At 39.7% G+C, this 23,522-nt stretch overlaps 1 protein-coding gene across 8 annotated transcripts in view; it reads left to right on the plus strand.

The window, feature by feature from the left end:
• Window positions 1-23,522, plus strand: part of CBFA2T2 (CBFA2/RUNX1 partner transcriptional co-repressor 2) — a 102,925-nt gene that overhangs the window by 33,411 nt on the left and 45,992 nt on the right. The window contains exon 1 of one of the 8 annotated variants that reach the window (XM_060772348.2): window positions 844-1,146. The exons of the other annotated variants lie outside the window; for them this stretch is intronic. The gene's annotated coding sequence lies outside the window, so the exon portion shown is untranslated. Of the gene's footprint in view, window positions 1-843; window positions 1,147-23,522 lie in introns of those variants that run through there. 8 annotated transcript variants of the gene reach the window in all.

The following is a 23,522-nucleotide window of genomic DNA, read 5'->3' on the forward strand; positions in this document are numbered from 1 at the left end:
TCTGGATTGCAGTTCCTATCCTCCTTTACCATTGGCAATGATGGATGAGAAGGATGAGAAATGCAATTTAAAATATATGGAAAATACAAAATTGGGAAAAGTTCATAATAGAGTAGCTGGGAGTAGCCTGTGGAAAGTAGGGATCCCCTATTGTTGGTGTGTTGTGTGTATATGAGTGTGTGTGTGTGTATATACACACACACACACATTGTTTAGACCTCTAACTATGGTGTGCCCAAATGCTTCCTGTGTCCAATAGCCAGGCGTGAATTGCAGTCATATTGATCCATCCTTTTCCATTTAATTAGCTCCTTATATTCATTTGTGCTTTGGCATAGTAATGTGACATACCTACTGCCTTACTACAACCCCATTTCGCTTTGATGGTTAGGTTCGTCTCACAGAATGAGCTCATGTCAGCATATGGCTGTATGTATATATGTAAGTATGTATGTATAGAGCCACTTAATGGATCTAAATGTTCAATTAATTTTGCTGGTATGTTTTATTGAAGTCCTTCTCCTTTGGTAAGAACCTTAAAAAGGAGAAGACAATGGGGCTTTTGAAAGTGTCAATATGTGTTGTGGTCATAGTTTTGGGGCTCTGGCTCACTATGGCTCCTAAGTAGTTTTAACATAATGTCATCCTTACTGCTGGTCATATACAAATTATATTTCTTTTCGCATATTAATGTCAGAGTAGCAGAAAACCACCGGTAGGTATGTACTTAATGACATCAGCTGGCAAAGAGCCCTGGTAACAGAGAGAGCAAAAGACAGAGAAGCAAAGGAGAGCTAGATAGGGAGGGAGGGAGTGTGTGTGTGTGTGTGTGTACACGCGCTTGTGCATATACGCAGCAGATCTGGGTATTCTGGCAAGGTAAAGAGCTGGTCTGTTTGGCAGGACCTTCCCATCTGGGATCCATCTGTGTTTCTCTGGAACCGGACAGGCGGCTCTAAGTCAGTGAGAAATCGCAGATGTGAGAGAGCTGACACATGTCCAGCTAATGAAAAGAGAAGGAAGGGTGGTTGCAGGCTCGGCTTGAGGATTAGGAGCCGCAAAAGGAAGACCATTTTTTATTTGTATTTTAAAGAAATTGGGTGTCTGCGACAACCACCTGATTACTTGGGCCCTTGGGTGCATACGGTAAGCAACCTCCTCTAAATAATAATTCTCTGAACAAAGCTGTTGGATGTTGAGTTTGTGAGGATATATGTATATATATATATTTAGAAAAAATGTTTTGTAGGCTGAACTGCACCAGAAGCATGGTTTTCTTTAGATTGCTCTTTGTGTGTTCATCTGTGTGTGTAAGAGAAAATGTGAACAGATGCAGTACTTTGCTACCTCTCTTCCCTGCACCTCCTCCCCACATCAGTTTGACTGCAGTGCCTCTGCTGTGTCAAAACTTCATTAGATGAGCTGATTTGGTATATAGATTCTTGCGACTGAGAAACATAGTCAAATAGCATGAATCTGTGCCTCCCCTCTTTGTGGCTGCCATAACGACTTTTTATTATTTTGATTCCTTGGGAGGAACACTAGCTTTCACAATTTCATAGTTCAAGGGGAAATGAAAGAGCAGAACAATTTTGTGGTACCATACACTTCCATGGTGAGAAATGGTTATTCGCATCTATGGATAATAATGGCTGACATACTTAAATGGGATTTTTTTAAATAAAAAAGACTGAACTCCAGCATGATCTTTTGTCTTTTAAATCATCACAGTGATAACATTTCCTATATTCAATTTCTTCTGCTTGCATTATGTTAGCGGTTGTGCATCCCTGTGTAGGACTGTGTGTGGTGGACTGTGAAAGTAGCTGGTAATTCTGCTTGTGTTTAACTCTTTTGGTGCAGTATGTGATGCAGCAAAGTGTACTCTTCTGTAAGTCATCATTTGCAAGGTCTATCTTTATTTTCTACAGAAACTTGGATTTTCTTTTGAGCATCCAGCTGTCACCAACATCTCAGTATTGGAAATTATTGCATATTGTAAAAATATGTATTAATATTTAATATTGAATGTAATGTTTTTAAATGTTTAATATGTATTTTCATTTAATTTATTGGAATTGTATGTGTTTTAAGGAAATGAATAATTGCCTATGTGTAAGCTGCCTTGAGTCCCCTTTGGGGTTGAGAAAGGTGGGAGTATAAATAGGGTAAACAAATAAATAAGGCACAGAACTAAAATACTGATCCCTGTATACTTTCATTTTTCTCTTTGTGGTTTTGAATTCCTTCATTCTCTAACTTTGAGGTGAGACTTGAATGATTGTACATTGAGCAGGACACTTAGGCTGTAGCAAGTTTTATTCCCCGTTGAATGTCTGTAGTTGGTTCTTGCAAGCTATTAGGGGCTTCCTATTTCTGAATACCAAATTGCAGTGTCTGTCTGTTCAATTGTTCATTGTTCTATGCCCTAGCTGCAATGTACTACATGTCTACAATGGCACACATATCTTAAACAGCTTTTACTGCCTTGAACCCAGAAACATTTAGATTGAACAAGCTTTATCCTCTCCTTGGTTTAAGCAGAGAGGGAAAAGGACTCACCGGTGTCTCTGCTGCTCCTCTCCTTTTGGTCATTTTCAATCCACACTGCTAAGAAATCATATCCACAATAGGGAAGTGTACAATATTGTTTTCTGATGATTAATATAAATGTAAATATTCCAATAAAAAGCACAACCTTGGGAACATTGGTGTTGAGATATTATGCTGTTACATGTCACATTCAGCATTATCTTCTCTTTCTAGGGAGATCTGTGTGGCTTGGATTCAGTTTCCATTTTCTCCCTGTGACTATCCACCCTGCTAATAAGCTCTCTTTAATTAATCTGGAAGGTAAAGCTTTCACAGTGTGAGGTTGTACAGGATACTAATGGTTGCTAAGTAAGGAAGGGCGAACACCAGGAAAAGGCCAGAAAACAAGTGCCTTGATAAATGGGGAAACAAGCCATGTTTGTGGGGCATTAGTTTTAAGGTAACATCAGGAATTTGATAACTAGGAATTTGAAAATAAGGGGTTAAACATGACATACCTTCTCCTGAAGATTATAATCTTAATGGAGCAAAGGCTCAAGGTTGATTTCCACATTTTTATGGGATAGATAATATCATTTGTAATGAAAACTTTGAAAGAGCAGAACTGGAAGAATATGTAGTTGAATTTAGAATGAATAGGTGTAATGCTATAAATGATGGAGGAGTTTTACTAACCCTTTTAGGTACTGAACTTTTATCTTTTATACTATTTTCAGAACTCCTCTGGATGTGGAATGAATACATTATCAATCATGGCATTAGTGTACAAACACTGATGATGTTTTAATGAGTAGCAGTCTCAGCAAAACATGCACATACTATAGTATTGCTCTTTGTACTTTTGGGAAAGTTTCGTTTTTCCCCGAGTCCACTCTGAAGTATGGTAAAAACTTGTAAACCTGCTCTATCCAGAATACAAAAAGCCAGTGTGTGTAATGTAAGGAAACTTCAACTTTGTAGTGCTGCCTCCAGACCTTTGAAAAGCTATATTCTGAATGTAGTCCTTTAGAAGTAATAAGTCTGATATTTGAAATAGGGGTTTTTTTGTTTGTTTTTTTGCGTTTGGTGGCTTATTTGAAAGATTTTCAGGGTACTTAGGGAATGTTTATTTTTTCTTTCTGTTTACAAAATGCTAAAATGTGTAGTTATATACTTGTTGCTTAAAGAGAGGAAAATGAATATAATTCCCCAAAGATTAACGTTTTATAGTTATTTTCTTCCAGTACTGAAAAGTGAATACTGTAGTTCCTCCAACAAATATAGGATGTCTTCTGTAGTACATGGGTAGGAAAAGCAGCTTTTTTAAAAATTGAGATCTTCAACTGGCTTCGGATAGAGTTATATTTCTCATGAAGGGATAACTGTGACATTTCACAGTTCTCTTAGACTCCTCACTAACCATGAAAGCTGATTTGGGAATGCCTTTTACCAGATTTGTCCCTATCTGGAGAGTATGATCTTAGCTCAGTTTCTCACCCGCTGGTGATACCCACACTGGACTACTGCAATTATCATTTCTGGGAGGCTGAAGACTGCTTGGAAACTGCAGTAGCTGCTTGAATTGGTGGCACACGTTGTTGGAGCATGTAAGGAATCAGTTTGTGTGTGTATGTGTCAACTGTAAAATAAGATGCACAAAGCTGATTGGTTGGGCTACATCTAGGGAGCTGGCTGAGCCTGAGACTTTTGGTTACAGTTACATTTTTAGGCCTGTGTTGTGCAGATGCTTGCAGAGAAGCAGAGGGAGACAGTTTGGAGAGTGCTCTTGTTTCATGAGCTGCTGGAGGAAGATTCTCCACATGGACAAAGAAAGACCATTTTAAATCTCTCTAAAAGGACATTATGTGAGTTAATGCAACTGATCACATGATTGTACATATGTTGTTCTGAATTACAAAGAGTAAACTACTTATTCTTTATTGATCATCTGTGTGGCATATTTTCTTTCTCTGGCAAGACAGTGTGTGGACTGATCAAACGTGAACTACACGTGGTTTATTTTACATTACGCCACATACATGTCACTGTTTACAGACATTTCTAACCTGTTTAGTATGACACTGTTATCATAGTTGTCTGTATAAGATTCTTTGAAATGAGGCAGCCCAGAACTTCGAAAGCTTCCAATCCCCTGATGAGTTGGTGCTTAACATTTTGATGCTGGCATTCAGTTTGGAACACATTTTCAGTGCTGATACAGTACTGGAAAGCACAATCTTATGAAGCAGTTCTAGTAGGAATATCACTGCTTCCTTTTCAATTAGGTAGTTTAACTGTTGGCTGTATTGAATGGAAAAGGAGGGTTCTTAAAATCTGTAATAGATATGAAGCCTTTCTTGCTTTCAAATAAATTACATTTCTACAACCATATACAGATGGAAGTTGGAAGGAGTAAAACAGCACCTTCTGTAGATCATGCTGCTCAAAGTATACATAGCTTATAAAGAAATTCTCTGTTTTTGACTTCTTTGGATGACAGAATTGCATGTTAAAGTCCTTAAATGTTTTATTTTTCTCTAGTATTCATTTATTCTATTCATTTACTGGTGCCATGAATAGAACGTGGTCCAATTAGGATCTGTGTTCTTCACAAATAACCTTTTGAGTTTTGCTGGTTCATAGCCATGGCTAAAAGTTGAATAAATTCAAGAAGAAAATAAATATTTGTTGTTGCTGTTATTGATGTTATAGTGATCTTCTTACTCAATGATGAACTTTTCCGTGCTTATTGAAAATGTCATAAAACTTTGAGTTCTCTTAATATATTTCATTATTGAATTAAATATGGCAGTGGTAACATAAACACGACAAGCTCAAAAAAACTAGTGTAAGAATCTCATACTTAAAAGTAGAGAACGGGTTTAAAATACATTTACAGAGAGAAGCATTTGCGAATTTCCTGTGCATACTTGCCTCACCAACAAACTCTCTAAAGTTGATGGAGCATATATACATATGATATGAAACCTATGACTGACCGAGACTTTTAGAAGTTAGTCATCTCTAGAGTGATGTTTTCACAAGTATGAAGTGAGTTATTTTTTAAAAGGCATGTATTGCTGTATAGTCTAAGGCATTCTGCTCTAGTGACAGTCAGTGGCAATGATGCATTTGAATGGTGACACAAATTTAGGATTGGAGGGGAGATGGACCAAACCTGTGAAATAGTGAAACGTCCATATGCCTAGAAGTGCCTTGATTTCCCAGACTTTGGGGGCCTTCCATTAACTTAATTTGAGACACACACACACTCTCTCTCTCTCTCATTCTTAACCAGGGTATTCCCCTGTTCTATGGGGCAGATTGTGATAGCCTTCTATCATTTATCTCCTTCTAGGCAAGACAGAGCAAGGGGACTACTGGAGCTTTGAAAGAACTCAAACTTGTTGCTATACGTCAAGCTGTGAATGTTTAAAGACCTCATATGGCTTACACAGGCTGGTGGAGAAGGAGGGGGAGGATGGGCCACTTTGCGAGGGTAACAGATGTGCCCTGTGCTGTTGACGCGTGCCAGCTCTGTTCCTCTGCTCCTAACACCAGGTGCAGCTATTGTTCTAGCGGGTCTCTATTCATCCGGTCTCGTCTGTTACTCTGCTCTTTCTAGCTCATTGTTTTGGAGGGGAAATTAACATTAAAAACCAATCCCAAGCCCCCATGTCCCTCAACTGCAGGTGACTGTTATTGGCCCCAGCTGCCACCCTTGCGCTTGATTACTTCCATATGGGCTTGTGGCGAGAAGTGGTATCCACTTACCAATTTCTCCACCCCGAAACACATACACTTTATTATCTGCACTGAACAATATCCTGAAATCTATTAGACATCCCCCCAAATGGGCTTCCCATCAGTCAGCATTACAACTATGGTGAACATTTTTACAAGTGAAGCTAATTATACCCTCTTCTCTCCACCCCTCTGTTCCTCTCTCAAGGCTTCCCAAATGCACAATGACTGTTGGCTAGTAAGTCAATGCTCTGAACTAGCCAACTGCGTGGATGTTCACTAGCTGGAAATTTTCTGCTAGTGTTTACATATTTTCCATTTAAGATCATCTAGTCAATGAACTTTTGTATCCTGTTGAGCCACTCCTGTATGAGTTGAGCAAAGCCATGTCTCAAGAGAAGAGCGGTAACTTGTTGCTCATTAATTTGCTAAAAATAGCCAAATGAAGACAGGAATGTGGAGTTTGATGGAGGGAGAATAGATGTCTTTCTCTTAAATTTAGTTGGAGGGCAGAAGTCAACTGGAAGTTATCTTGTACAAGGATCATAAAATTGAATTCATTTTAAAGTTAGATTTCTATCCCACTTTTTCTCTGGTGAGAAAAATAGTGACCAAGTGAGATTAGGCAAGCCCCCACCCTGGCAGCCTTTAAGAAAGGCCTAAAAACCTGGCTCTTCCGGTGTGCCTTTGACAAATGAACACATACTCCCATATTATGCTTGCTCCTTACTTACTAAGGCAATCCCTTGTTGTCCCAGTAGGATTGTCTTCCAAGATCGGTGTACTGGCTGTGGGTCCGTAGGTGACTGTGGAGTCCTATTCTTGATCTGCATGTTTTCCTGCAGTGAGGGTATTGGTTTCCAGATGGAAGGCAGTCCTGGTTGGGGTTGGCTTGACGTGCCTTCCTCTTGGCACATTTCTCTCTTTGCCCTCCATCCATACCTCTTCAAATTCTACAGCACTGCTGGTCACAGCTGACCTCCAGCTGTAGTGCTCAAGGGCCAGGACTTCCCAGTTCTCAGTGTCTATGCCAGAGTTTTTAAGGTTGGCTTTGAGCCCATCTTAAAATCTCTTTTCCTGCCCACCAACATTCCGTTTGCCTTTGACGAATGAACACATACTCCCAGATTATTGCTCCAATACAGATCTGTCCTCTTGATGCCTTTTCTCTCGTCCTCCAGTGAATGTCAATCCCACTGTTTGTCCCTGAGCTTTCCCCCTCAGACACACATTACTCCATTCACTTATCTCACCCAGGGTTTTATCAATTTTAGCCTGTGAATTTGGCCCACCCACTCTGTTTTTTATCTTTCTTTCATTTTAAGTTGTGTTTGCTTACTGTATACTTGTGATTGTTTGTTTTTTATTTGATGTTATTACTTGTTTCTTGCATTTTGCTTTGCTCTATTGTAACTCTTTGGCTTGGCCTCATGTTAGCCACCCTGAGTCCCCTTTGAGGAGATGGTGGCAGGGTATACATAAAATAATAATAATAATAATAACAACAACAACAATAACAACAACAACAACAACAATATGTACACAACTTCTCTCCAATTTATCCACCCAGCACTGAGGTAGGTCAGACCACAACTGTCTCATCACACTAGAGAAAAAAATCCACTTAAAATCTGGTTTCTGCTTCCTGCAGAATTCTGGAGTTTGTAGTTTAGTGAGGCTGTTAAAGGCTCCTCCCTGAACTACAAACCCTAGAATTCTGCAGGAGGTAGCAATTGGATTTAAAGTGGATTTTTTTCTCTAGTTTGATGAAGTGGTTAAAGAATGAGTTTCATGGCTCAATAGAGAATAGACCGTAGATTTCCTAAGTCCCACATCTAACCATTGAACCATGCTGGCTCTGAATGGCAGCACAGGAGGAAAGTGGGGCTCCTCCAATATGTTTTATATTAATTTTCCAAACAATGTCAGTGATTGTGCCTGATTTTTCTTATGGTGTTACTGAATGATAAGTGTTCCATTGATATCACTTTTTAGAAGCTTCTGTCTAAAGAATTCGAAACCAATGAAAACATACACTTTTTGGGTAAGGGAGTATTTAACTACAAGGACTTCCTTTTTATTCTGAACAAGCTTACAACAGTGGTCCTCCAGTTGATTTGGACCAACTCTCTGACACCCCAGCCATCTTACCATCTGTTTGGAATTGCTGGGAGTGAAGTCTAAAACACCTGAGGGACCAAAGGTTGGTAACCACTGGCTTACAGTATGAACAAAAGTATCATCATTAGTATTCACTAGTCATTTTTATTGTTGCACTTACTTACTGAACTTATTTTTCTGTATAATTAGCTAGATACCACTAAACATGTCCTGTAATTGATTTTGTTGAGTTGGATCATTATTGTATGAGGGGCATGTTTTCAGGTTTCATACATAATATTCATCCAGAAGTTTCATAGATGACCTAAGCCCTCCTACAGGCAAAGCATATGCTTTGTCACTCAATCATATTCTATCCCTTCAAACAGGATGGGAATCCCCACAAGTTGGCGGATTCCAGCTCCAAGGATTCCTTATTGTTGATTGTATTGGATAAATTGGTCAGGGTTGGTGGAAGTTACCTTGCAACACTTATCTGGCAGGGCTGATTCCTACTCCTGTCATAAAAGGTAAATGTGAAATAATAATGATTGCAAATCAGTACTGTTCCATTACCTAGCCACAAGGGGGTGCTAGAGAGGGAGAGAAGGACAGTCCATTTTATTTGGGGTGGGGGGGGGCAGTTCAAGGAAGAAAACCATTCCCCCTCCCCCACTTCTCACTTCATAGATTAGGGTTGTTTCCACTATGGCGACATGGGTAGGGGAATTAAAGGAAAAGAGAGGGAAATGATTTTACTATTTCAAGCTCCCCTCCCTCCCCCCCCCCCACCTACCTTCCCCTAAAATAGATTTCTTTCTCTGTTTATGCTCCCTTTTGGCTCCGCCCAGATAATAGAACAGTACCTGCAAAACTTCTGAATAGGTTCTAGTGATACCGATGTGACTCACTGCACATGGTGAGGGTAGGTGCCCTTTAACCTGTTCTGTACGAAACCCATATATGTATGGTGTGTCAGGAGTGACTTGAGAAACTGCAAGTTGCTTCTGGTGTGAGAGAATTGGCAGTCTGCAAGGACATTGCCCAGAGGATGTTTTACCATCCCGTGGGAGGCTTCTCTGATGTCCCCACATGAGAAGCTGGAGCTGACAGATGGGAGCTCACCCCGCCCCCTGGATTTGAACCGCCGACCTTTCAATCAGCAGTCATGCCGGCACAAGGGTTTAACTCATTGCGGCACCGGGGGCTGCTCCTCTGTAGATATGGAGTTGATAAATAGTTTATGTATAACGATATGGTAGAATTCTGCCCCGTACCACCTTGGATTGCAGATGGAAGGCTCATACTTTTGAATATTTTACCTGTGTTTAGAAATGAAACAAAATGGGGGGGGGGGGGGGGTTGTCACACAAAATGTCTCTTAATGAGTTCCTTCCCTTGCTGCAAGTAGCATTTGAGCACACATACCCTGTGCATTAATTGAGATTGAGATTGCGTAAATCATGGTTATTGTAACTAAAATTGCCAGTCTCTAATGAAGGATTTTCTCAGTGCAAGAAGGAAAGAAATTATATGGGGCTAGGGAACTGTGCTTCAGATGAATGAGAAAGCTTAATTTTCCCTCAACGGGTCAAGGTAAAAATGCATTGTTTCAGGAAGAACTTGAATTGCTTTTATCTCACTGTTCCAGCTGGCATTCTACCATCTTCTTATATATTTGCCAGCCCCATGTTCTTCATAGCAGTGTGCCTAAGCCTCTGTTGCTTTGTGGGTGGAACTAAGAAGGAAGGCGAAGAGACTTAATTAATTACAGGAGATTAAAGACAGTTCAGGCAAGCTACAATCAAATCCCAAAATAAAGATCTCCTAACTGCACCTAAGTGCTCTTTCCCTCTCCTCTTTGCATGAAAAGCATAATGAGCAAGAAAGAAGGGATCTGAATTATCTGAGTCATAGTCCTTTCCCAAAATGACTGGGACTAGAAAACTCGAATTAATGAAATGAAACCTTAAAAAAATACTATAAGACTCCATATGGGGTTCCATTTTCACTGTGATCGTTTTAGGGAGAGGTCCTTTTTTGCTCTCAGCAGCACCAGGACAAGTCAGAATGTGCTCATATGGGATTGAAAGTTCCACATCCAATTTGTTTCAATGGGAAATACTAATTTTAATGCAGGATATTCCTGAAAATATTTGCTTTGTTTTATTTGCTGCTAGAAGAGCTCCTATTACCAAGATTTAGAAACATCTGAGTTTCTACCCTGGTGCACTTCCTCAGTGTTGACAGCAGCTTCACATCTAGGGACCTTTAAACTATCCCTCCTCCACGTTACTGAAAATGATACTGCATCTTCTGGATTTCAGATAATGAAAACTAATTATTCCAATTTAAAAATAACTAGGAGGTGCACACTGTAACAGTCTTTGGATCCATGGCTTGTTTCATGTGTTTAGAGTTTCCAGTATTGGAGAAGGACATGTACAAGGATACATATTCTCTTTCACTATTAAGAGTTGCTGAAGTTTACCTGGTCTACGGAAAGGGATTTATGGGGACCTCCTGTTTTCCTGCTGCCTCTTTCTTCCTGCTTTGTATCTTGCAAGAACAGCTTTAAAGAAGCCTCTTAGAATCATAGAGTTGGAAGAGACCTCATGGGCCATCCAGTCCAACCCCCTACTAAGAAGACCTCTACTGTTTTTAAAACTTGAAGAGTCTTATCAGAGGGGCATCAGCCTGTTTTCTTGTCCCCCGCCCCAGCAATCGTAGCAGGAATGCCCCAGAAAGCCTTCTTCTGTTCTCCAGCCCCCTCTTTTCTAGTGTTATGGAAAGTCTCCGTTTTGCTTCTTGGAAGTCACGCCATTTGGCAAATGGCCACTTTGACCTTGAAAGTGGCCACCATAACTTAGTCAACACTCAAAAGCTGTGTGAAGTACTTATCCTGAGAAGTTACGGCAATCCCATTTGCTTGAAAATTCAACTCGACAACAAGCAGGAACATCATCCTTTCTGACGAGGTACAACAGACTACCTATCCTTTTTAGGAAGCTCCCATTGTGTCAAGTCTTACCTCTCACAAGCAATTAATGTGGAAGCAGATAGCAAGGAAGCAGCCAGCTCTACTACCATGATAGACTCACAGCCCACTGAAGTTTCCAGTGATTTTGTGGCCCAATCTATAAAATGTGCCAGTAACACATCCAAGTCGAAGGTGGGCAATACCATCTTAGCAACTCACTAGATTTGAGATTCCTGGCTGTTCTACTTATTGGTCGTATATCTCCATGGATGGAATAGAAAGCCAAAGAAAGACTGATAACAGAGCCCCTCAGCCCACCACTCTCCTGCTGTTGAGACTTTTGGATGTTTTTTTTTAAATGTAGAGAGAGAATGTGTTATCTCTCTTGGCCACAAATAAACTGTACCTGGGTCTCCCGTGGAGAAAATGGACATCAAGTTTTGAAAGGTTTAAATACACAAATACCTAACATGCGGAGTAGGTAGAAGAAGAAAGCTGATTGGGCTCCCATAATATATAGCCATTACATTGTTCAAGGCTAATTCTTCAAAATCATCATCTGTGCTCAAACTTAACAGATCCTCAATTTTCTCACACACCGGAGCACTTAGCAACCTCCTTCCTGTGTACTGTGCTTAAGTGCATATTACACAGTATAGTGGCCACTTAAAGAAACTACGCAGTTTTGTGTTTTGAACACATAGCAACATTATATTAATGTAATGGTGTTGCCTGGTGGTTAACCTGGCTGAGAGCTAAAATGTAGGCATTCTCTTCTCACAGAATGGCACTCAATTACTGTAAACTTTAGTTAAATCCTGTAATTCCTCTGTTTACCCAACTGTAAAATACCACTGATTCCTACCACCAGCTTGCAGGGGTCTAGACAATTAATGCAATAGTTTCCCAACAATGTATAGCAGACATTTTTTCCATTTACTTTGTGACAACATCTTCTGAACCAGACTTCAGAATAACCTGTTTCGAGAGAACAGGAGTCCAAAACTTCGGAAGCCAGCTTGAGCATCCCTTGTTAACTTAATCGTTTAATTTAATTATTCTGTGGTATTGAACTTGCAGTCACTCCAGGTTCCATTTCCTTTTTCTCACCCATTTTGGTCATAATGAAAGCGGGAAAAGCTCCTCCTCATCTGTATCTCTGAAAATGTGAGAAAACAGATTTGGAGGTCTGTCTGCTCTTGGTGGATATGTGCGTGGGTGGGACAGAATTGATTTTTTCCTGCTGTGTTTACAAATTAATGGGACAAACCTCCCAGCTGGTGGTGATCAAGCAAGTTGTTTGATTCCAGCTGCTGACACAACCATTTAGCTAATATGGGCTGCAGAAAAAACTTCATTTGTTACTTACGTATTCCTTTTTGAGGGTTAACACTGGGAGAATATGGAGGTTGCAAACCAACTTTGAAAGGGAACTTACAAGTTACTTTAGTAGTGTCTGGTTTTGTGTTTGAGTTGCTTGATGTTTGAATTGCTTGATGTTCACATACACTTGGATTGTGTGCATCTTAAGTGTAGAGGAGATGATATATATTCTGCCCCCCCCCCCACATTAAACATGACGTGCAAGTGTCTGTTACAGTCACAGTTTATTTGTAACATCGATATCGTCCTTTGTCAATATCTGCAAAGTTTGGATTGTTTTTGAAGTCAGAGTGCTCTAAGCATCTTCAACCTGGAATCTCTGATTTCTCCAAAGAAAGCTTTGTTATGAGAATTGTGACAATGATTTATATTGTCACGATGTAAAGATGACAAGACATCACAACTCGTGACAGTTTATTTCATAATCTCAAATTCCCACCTTGAATTTTCCGTTACATATGTTATTATTTCTCAAAATATACTTTCCCTATAAAGTATCTTGCATTAAATAAACGCTTGCTATCATGTACAGATATGTGATACTGATATGTGATATGTGTGAAAATAGTCCACAGGGCTCTTGCAGAATACATCAATGTTTCTTGATGTGTTTGATCAGGACTCCTCAAGGAGGAGCTGCGGTTGCGCAATAGGTTAAACCCTTGTGCCAGCTGAACTGCTGACCTGAAGGTTGCCAGTTTGAATCCATGAGATGGGATAAGCTCCCGCCTGTCAGCTCTAGCTTGCAGGGACATAAGAGAAGCCTCTCAACAGGATGGTAGCACATTAGGGTGTCCCTGGTGCAATGTCTCTGTAGATAGCCAATTCTCTCACACCAGAAGCAACATGCTAATATGATCTCAAGTCGCTTCTGACACAATAAAAAAAGGGGGACTCCTCAAGACTAAATCCATTTTGGGACTGTGGGGTTTCCTTAAATTCATATTTGGTAAGTAGAAGGAAGTTTGTTTACTGTCTTACTCAATTTTTAGAAAAAGACCTTTTAACTCAAGGGTTATGGGATCTGCTTCTTTTCAGCCTCTTTGGGTAGAAACACAGACCCAGGTTTCAGCAACCAGTGGCTTTTAACTGCTATTGTTTTTAAACAATTTGAAGTCGGGATCTGTTGTTAGTGTCTTGGAGATCTACCAGTAGACTCTTCTGTTTATGCACTTTACCAGTGTTCCTATTCTAGAAGGAAAGTGTTTCTCTGTGTAGCATAGGAAATGCAGATAACTCTAAATCACCCTTTCAGATACTGTTGCACACATTTTATTTATCATCATTCAGTTTGTTGATCTTCCTACAACATTTGTTCTCAGAGCAAAATAACCAAAAATAGTGGCATCAATAACATCCAAAGATATTGTCACAAAAATGTGACAATAAAACAATCTGCTTAACACAGAATGGAGCCTAGAATCATTTTATTTATTCATTCATTGCAGTTCCTCCACGTTTCGACAGTTCAATAAAGAAAGTTCTCTGGGTGGCATCATTCTAGTTATAACCCAAAACAAAACCAGTAGAATAGGATATAAACCATACAGCACATAAAACCAAAGCTGGTCTAGGAGTAAGAATAAAGCAATGCCAAAATAATAAAAGGACCTTCTTTGTATAGATAGGTATAGGACTGAACTCAAGTTCCATCTACACTGCCATATAATCCAGTTTCAGAAAGCAGATTACATGTGTTGGAACTGGATTATATGAGCCTACACTGCCATATAATCCAGTTCAATGCAATTAATCTGCATTCAGAACCTGGATTATATGGCAGTATAGATGGGGCCTGGAAACAGAACATCTGTCTTCATCCAAACTAAAGTATTCCTGACACTATATTTTATACTACCTGAAATTTTTAGACAATGGGTCCACATATCAGATCACAACAAGTAAGTCTTTTTATGTGGAGGACCGTTTGTCAGCTGTTTCTAAACCATGTGGATGAAGTGTTTATCACACAGCACTACATCATATAATTTCTGTGTGTTCACTGTCAAGATGAAGCTCCATAATAGCAGCTGTCATGTGGATTTCTTCTTTAAAGCAGTCTCTGTGCCAAACCTTTACCTTGTAAAACACCTGTTAGTATTCTTTGACTTTGTCCTCATTTGCCTTATGGCTCATTGTGTCCTGAATTCACCTTTCTTCCTACCCACAACTTACCTCTAGTGGCTTTTTAATCTTGGCTATGGATACCTGTGTAGTTTCTATTTTTTAAAATACATCCTCAGGCTTCTACCGCTTACCAAGAATACTGCTTCTAACACTTCCCCTCTTTCGCATACTCTAGACCTGTTGCTCTCTGTGTATGCTACCCATGATAGATCTAAACCACACTTGGTATACATACCTTTCGTAAACTGACTTCAAATACTGATGGGGTTTGGGACAAATTAAAAGACAATTATGGGAGTTGTAATCCAACTATATCTGTAAAGCCATATCAATTCCACCAATGATAGATCTGGACCAAATTCACAACATACAGTCATCATAACCAACTTAAAATACTAGTGTGATTGGGGTTTTTTTTCGTGTCAGAAGCAACTTGAGAATACTGCAAGTTGCTTCTAGTATAAGAGAATTGGATGTCCACAAGAATGTTGCCCAGGTGACACCTGAATATTTTTGGTGTTTTACCATCCTGTGGTAGGCTTCTCTCATGTCCTCACATGGGGCAGCTGGAGCTGACAGAGGGAGCTCATTTGCGCTCTCCCTGGATTTGAAGCTCCAGCCTGTCGGTCTTCAGTCCTGCCGGCACAAGGGTTTAACCCATTGTGTGACCGGGGGCTCCAGGGAGGAGGTGATAATGGATTATAGGAATTACAGTTGCTGATGGGAATTGTACTTTGCTGGATCTGGGAGTAATGGGAGTTGCAGCTGACCTGATGAGAGTTGCACCCCGACCAGGTCTTGAGTTAGTGTTGAACCCCATCAAATGTACAATTTTTATAAATGGTCCCATTATATGGTTACACATTTTGTAATGCAACCATTCATACAATTCAAAACCAAAACAATGACTATTTTTTTAACAAATAGCATTATGAAATACCTAACCCAGGCAACACTGGGTATATAGAATAGTACGATATATTTGTCACTTGTGCAGCTGATGATGGCTTTGGTTAATCCAGTAATATTGTTGTATATTTGACATCTAGGGCTGCTTCACTTTGGTTCTCTTAGTCCTGCCAGTTGAATGTCCCAAACTGTGATGACATTAGTACCATTAGTACCATATGAGTACTAATGTGTGTCAACTGTAGATGCTCATTAACATGTACTTGTTCCTTTCTCTTTAACCTTGGGATGCCATATTCTCATATTTACCAGAACCAGTATTGATGTTCAAGTTCTTGTAAATATGCTTTATGCATGTTAGCAATTTCACATCTGCTTTGCATGGTCAATGTGTCAAGGCAGGAGGGATTCACTTTTGTGTAGTATCAAATATTCTATAAAGAGATTTGAACACAGGTGGCAAGGATAACTCAGGTCCACAGTGGTAAGTTGTCCTAAATGTGTTCACAATTAATTACGTGTGCACTTCATAGGACACCAAGTAAATTGATGGCTGTTATAGCGAAAGGTCACTGTTGTCATGAAGCCCAGTTTTTTTCATATCTGTTACTACTAAATATAGTCTCGGCTCATGAATAGTTCTAAACATCTGCCTGCATAATTCATGGGCACATTATATCTATTTTTCTTAAGGGTCTCTTTCTTGTCTGGCCAGTTATCTTCTCCTGGGCAAACCTAATTTGCTTAATGGCCTTCTGAATGTAATTGAAAGACTTTCTATCCTAAGTAATTGGGTGAAGGCTCACCTGTGCTCACACACCAATATGGCTCCATCTGCTTTCTTCAAAGAAATTTATAGGCCCCATAGTATTGACTGACATTTGAAAAGTGAGCAATGTGTATCTCTTTTTGTCTTACACTTGGAGCTGCAGAACATCTTTTCTGATGATTGATTTGTGATGATTTGTGGCCTGCATTAACCTTCCTACAAAGTCATTACCAATGTATTGCTAAAATTGGTTATTGCTACATATTTGGTAAATTATTATAACACGCTAAATAAATTTGAAACATCACTTTGATAATTTTCCAATATTTTAGAAATACATTCCATTTTTGACCAAAGCAATTAATCTGCTTTTTATTCCAATAAAGCTTATCAGTTTTGCCATAATGTCATACCTATAAAGAGTTGGATCTTCATTCATTCATACTGTCCTGAGAGCAGACCTATAGAAATAAATGTAATTGAAGTTAATCATAATTAAGTGTCATTGATTCCAAGGCATAGATGCAATGTTTGGACCCAAACCGTACCTCTCAATGACATAGAGTTCATTTTTCAGAATGTGTCACTGCAGGATTCTTGATACTTCCAAGTACCATTTATGTTTTGTCTAAAGATGAATTTAGTTTGGTTTAAGAAATGAAATTTTCACAGTGAAGATATTGGGGATCTACCAATGACGTTGGTCTGTTTCTCCACCCACTGTGTCATCACTTTTTGGAACTGTAATTATAAAGTCTGATGTCAGTCTGTGCTTGAGTGGACACTTCATGGATCATCAGCCACTTCTGCACCACCCCACCGTTACTATTGTCTTTCCTGATGGAGAATTTTGTGGTCTGTAGTTCTTCAGTGGTGAAATGTGATGTGAGTTGTGAGGCAGAAACGTATGAAGGACCGCACCATCCCAATCCTAGAAACAGATATCTGCTGTAGATAAGGTCAACTGACCAATCACTGAAGGGCGAAAGGGAGAAATACATCAAGCAAACCCTTGTCAGGACCGCTTTCCAGTTGGAAATGCATGTGCTCACTGTGAAAGACCCCCGGTGGCACAATGGGTTAAACCAGTGATTCCCAAAGTGGGCGTTACCACCCCCTGGTGGGCACTGCAGCAATCCGGGGTGGGGGGTTGGGTGGTAATGGCCACAGATGTATTTGTGAGCGATGAATAACTAAGGGGGCGGTGAAAGCATAAAAGAAAGAAGAGAAGATTTAGAAAAATTGATTTCCAGGGGATAGGCAAAATAAGTTTGGGAACCACTGGGTTAAACCCTTGTGCCAGCAGGACTGCTGACCGAAAGGTCAGCGGTTTGAATCCGGGGAGCTGGGTGAGCTCCCTCCTGTCAGGTCCAGCTTCTTATGTGGGGACATGAGAGAAGACTCCCATAGGATGATAAAACATCTGAGCATCCCCTGGGCAACATCCTTGCAGACAGTCAATTCTCTTACACCAGAAACAACTTGCAGTTTCTCAAATTGCTTCTGACACACACACACAAACAAAAGCTGAGAAAGATCATGTGGATCTAGAATATGTCTCTACAGTGACTTACAAATCCACCGCCAAGACACTACCCCGGAAGGCAATCATACTCAGCCAAGGTGGTGGTGGTGGTGGTGGTGATGATGATGATATGTTCACAGTTCTGAAGTTATTGTATCAAAAATATGCCAAGTTTTATCTGACCTTCATTTCACTTGGAATTTCTTGGTGGTATTTTGGGCTACAAAGCTTATTAAGAGAGAAAATATGGGATCTGCAAGAAATATTGAGATATATTAGATAGAGGACCAGTATAGCAGGGGCTAATTTTCATCCCTGCTGAAGGACACACTGTTTTCACCTAGAAGTGACCAGATATCTTATTTCCAGTTACTGCATTCTGATATTTTAGGTTGATTATTGGGTACTTCAGTATTTCTGGAAGGTAATATCCAGGTCATGCCAGGTAATCTTTTTAGGGCATTATGATAATATGTTTCAGTTGCTTTGTAAGGATAAAGGGGAACTTGCAAATTTGGGGCTTTGGGGCTACTTATGGCTCGTAGGCTTCATTTTCCCCATCTCTGTATATGAGTAAGAAACTTCTCAGGTTTTCTCTGGTTCAGTTATAATTATGTGTGTTGGTAAAATTCTTTCTTGCTCTTTTCCACCCAACACCTTTTGTACTTTTTATAAATCACATGTTTCTCTTGAAAGCCTTGAGATCCGCTCTTGTTTCTCACTGGCCAGTTTTGGCTCATTTACTCTTGAACCTCACCATCTCAGTTTGTTACTAGGGGTAATAATAAATTGGTGCTTTACCCGAAAGCATATTCTTTACCATGTTATCCCTCACTTTTCTTATTTCAAGAGAAGGTCAGTCTCCTAATGTTTCAGCAGATTGCCAGATTGCCCAAGGTGTTTTGAGGTTTTCAAAGTGCATTTATATTCTTTCATGTTTATTGATTCTTTGTTGGTTCTTTTCAAGGAAAACTGAACTTACAAGGAAATTTGTTTCTCATCTCAGTTTGGTAGTTGTCCCTTTCATTTTTGTGTGCTGCCTGTTGTCTGGTTAATTAAAACTGACTTTGTTCAACAGTTGTACACTTTAGAGTTGTCATTATCTCCCCACCCCCTTTATTTTGAACTTAAGATCCCTGTTTATGCACTGCATTTTGGCTTTACTTACCAGGTTGCTTCTTCAAAGACTAAACACTACTTAGATTATTCTGCAGTTGTTATCTAAAAAGGCCTGTGCAGTTTCCAGATTTTTATAGCAGGCTTTGTAGATTTCTAAATCTTGATTGTTTTTCAGCCTTAAATCGAGTTATTCTGCCATGGTTTCTTTAACACGTCTCCTTTTAGATGATATTTAATTCACAAATATATTTTCTAGTGACTTAAAAGGCTCTCATCTCATAATCATTTATCCCCAGAGTTTCTGTACTTGAAGAAATAACAGACTGATGGATAAAATTCAAATTAGGATTTGTTTATAGTTTTCATCACTGTTTCGAATTTTATTTTTAATTACATTGCTTCCATAAGGTAATTGCATCTTTTATTTACACTACTGACTAATGTTTATACTTTTCTGCCTGTTTTCTTCATTTACAAATCTCAGTTTAAATATTTTGGGATGTTTTGTGAGTTGTCTGTATTTTTTATTTACTGTACCCAAAGCAATACGATTCATTATTTGCTTCTTTAAATAATTCTCAGATTGTAGTGCTTTTCTTGCTTCTAACTTTCTTCTTTAACTGCGGGGGCAAGAAGATTGTACTCTTTGTAAAGCCAGGTACACATTTTTGTTAATATCTATCTCTCACTGTTTTAAAAATAATGTCACATTTCATATAGCATTTCACAAACTGGAAGACAAATTCTTTAGAGGCCTGTATAACATCAGTAGAAAAAGGAATTCAAAGTCAAGCTGTAGAGCTTCCAACAATGTAAAGCTGGAAGTAGCAGTAAGTAGTATGAAAAGCAAAGTTGGTTCTGTTAGCCATGAGGGAAAAATATTAGTACAGTGCCTCAATTAGACCAACCAAAAGGTCTACTTGAGTACAAAAGGGTACAAAAATATTACACAAAGTGTATGGAAGGAGAAAGGGGAAAATATTTTCATTGCGATATTTTCATAGCAGTGTAAGAAACCGTCTTATAGTAAATCAGACTATTGGGTTGTTTAGTTCAGTCAACTTGAACTAGCAATAGCTTTGCAGGATTTCTGGTAGAAGGTCCTGGTGGTTTCCCACACAAGTAGCAACCAGGGTCAATTCTGTATAGTATTCAAAACAAAATAAGGGTGTCTTCAAGATCTTGTGGTGATATTGAATAAAACGGCATCTTGCCCAGTGAAGAGTTCTAGAGATCTCAAAGGCTTCCTCATACTTCCATGTCCTTTTGTTAGACTAAGACATATGAGCACTATTTAATAGGTGGGGGTTGTTCCAAATCTGTGAGCACAGTGAGCTTGCTTATTTCAAGCTTCTATGAAGTGTGTTGATGCAGTGGGTGGTAATGGTAGGAGACAGAGTGAGAAGAGGCACAGATTGTGTGAGGGAGAAGAATTTTAGAAGGTTGCATTAGAGAGCATGACTATGCATGACTTTCAACTTTGAGAAGTAGGAACAAAGGCTAATATTATCTGTGTGTGCCTTCCAAGTTGCCTGGCAATTTATGGTGACTCTAGAAATCCCAAAGGATTTTCTTAGACAAGGACTACTCATAAATGGTTTACCAATTTCTTCATCTGAAATACAGCCTACAGTATTTTGGGATTATTTTACACATCCAGATACTAACCAAGGATGACTCTGCTTACCTTCCATGGGATCTAGTGCCTTTAGGATTTAGGTCCTTAGGCTCATTTTATGTTATTTAGTAGATCGAGTAGAGAAAAACACATCTTATGAGCTACTAATAGATGTCATGTGGGTAATCTTTGCTAGTATGGAAACCATTAATACTTGCAGATAGGTAGTCAAAATGTATGCAATGTAATGTAGGGATGTGTAGTATTCCCGATAGATTCAGATCTCTAGTAAGCACAGAGTTTTGCATTCATATCAGTAGTGAGAGACAATCTCGGAGCTTGAAAAAGTTACTTTTTGAACTATCCAGGCAATATGACTGTTGTCTGTAGTACTAATGCCATCCTGGAAATAGTAAGCCGATCACATATAGCATTCCATATAATGTACAGGGTTAGTCAAAATGAATAGGCCAATAAGAACATTAATTTTAGACGAATGTATGTTTATTGTAACTAAACTACAGCTACGTATCGACAGATAAATTATCAAAGTTTTGTCTCACCTTCAGAGATGTTCGATATGGGCGCCCCGTGTGACACGGCAGACGTCCATCGATAGTCCAGTTCATTCCACATCCGTTGCAGCACATCCGACGTAATGGCATCGAATGCAGCACATATGCGCTGTTTTAAGTCGTCCAAGGTCAGCGGTAATGGAGGTCGGAACACAGTGTCTTTCACATACCCCCAGAGAGAAAAGTCGCATGGTGTGAGGTCGGGGGACCTGGGGGGCCACAGGAGGAATGGAAGATCAGTCACTCCAGCACGGCCAATCCAACGTCTGGGAAGGTGTTCGTTGAGGTACTTGCGTACACTGTTGTGCCAATGCGGAGGGGCACCGTCCTGTTGGAATACGAAATTCCAACGAAATGCACTTTCTCTTCTAACTGTGGCATCAACCATTCAGACAACATGTCAGCGTACACTATGCCTGTTACGGTTTTCTCCACGAAAAAGAATGGGCCAAACACGTGACGGTTGGTTATTGCACAGAAAACGTTTACCTTCGGCGAATCGCTTACATGTTCCAATACGGCATGAGGATTTTCAGATCCCCCAAAAGCGGAGATTATGCCTATTGACGTTCCCGCACAGGTGAAACGTTGCCTCGTCACTGAAGACCAGTCTGTTGGCAAAGCCTTCCTCCTCTAGTCTTCGCTGCATTGATTCGCAAAAATCGTGTCATTTCGAATAGTCACCTTTTTTCAAAGCCTGCACCATTTGCAATTTATACGGCTTGAACTGCAAACGTCTGCGTAACACGCGCCACACAGTTTTTTGCGGAACGTTCAATTCCATGGCAACACGATTTGTCGACTTCTGGGGACTTCGTTGAAAGGATGCACGAATGGATTCCACTGTGTCTTCGGAGGTCGTCCTGTGGTTTTACCCTTGCATAAGCAGCCCGTCTCCTCAAATTGCTTTACCCACCTCGCAATGGAATGTCGATGAGGTGGTTCCTTGCCATACTTGGCTCGAAATTCTCGCTGGACCGTAATTACTGACATTGTTTTAGCAAATGTCATCACACAAAACGCCTTCTCTTTGCCTGATTCCGCCATTTTGAAAACAGCGACTCCTAGCGACGCCTAGCGGCATTAACGTACATGTGTGTTGCTCAAAAAAAATTGATAGTTTATCTGTCGCTACGTAGCTGTGGTTTGGTTACAGTAAACATACATTCGGCTACAATTAATTTTCTTATTGGCCTATTCATTTTGACTAACCCTGTATGTTTTGACTAACTTGTATGTTTTGATATGGTCAAAATTGACTAATCAATAAAGAATTGTATTGTATTGTATTGACTAACCCTGTATTATGTGAAGAATCTGTTCCAGGACCCCCAGTGTAATATATTTTGCATATAATCTGGAATCCTATTTTTATTACCTGAAATGAACAGTGTTTTGGGTTTCTAGCCAAAGCATACCATAGAATTGCCCTGGAGGACATAGCTATGCCCAGAAAGTCTTCTCTTTAAGCTCTCAGTCATGATTCCATCCATTGTATACAAATCTCATTGAGCATGAAATAGGCTATTCAACAAGCTCACATAATAAGCGGGTCTACTATACCTTTAGTTAATATTTTTGGAAAACAGTGTGCAAAGCTTCCTAGCCCAGTTTGTCTATATAATAATTTATTGTAACTGGCAGTTATTTCTCTACTAGCCAAGTGTCCTTAACATCCGATGCCAGATAATTCTCTTCGATACAAAGCATATGTTATATCCAGAGTTTGGAAAAGTTTGATTTCTTTTTTGTAATTCCAGCTTCATGTTGGCTGGGGGATTTTAAGAGCTGTCTCTAAAAAAGTAATACTTCCACACTCTGGGAAATCCCTGTGTCTTTCTCTGCATGTTTGGCTCCTCTCTTCTTATGGGCCAGCTGTTCTCCAAGGCTTCCCCACATGGAAACGATTGGGGCGACTATCTGTGACTAGCGGCATGGCCTTGCTTGCGGGAAGACCACCTACATGTCTGGGAAAAGGTTATAAAGTTCTTTATAAATGTTTTAATTAAGCCTCTTGGGCTTACTTGCCACATACATGTGAGGAAGGAGCCTTATTAAACTAAGCTTATAGATGAGGAAATGTTTCTAGCTCCTCTCCTGTTGTAAGTTTGAGAAAAACATTGAAACCCAGTGCTTCCATT

This window comes from Anolis sagrei, chromosome 4 (assembly GCF_037176765.1).
Source record: "Anolis sagrei isolate rAnoSag1 chromosome 4, rAnoSag1.mat, whole genome shotgun sequence".
Taxonomy (NCBI): Eukaryota; Metazoa; Chordata; class Lepidosauria; order Squamata; family Dactyloidae; genus Anolis; species Anolis sagrei.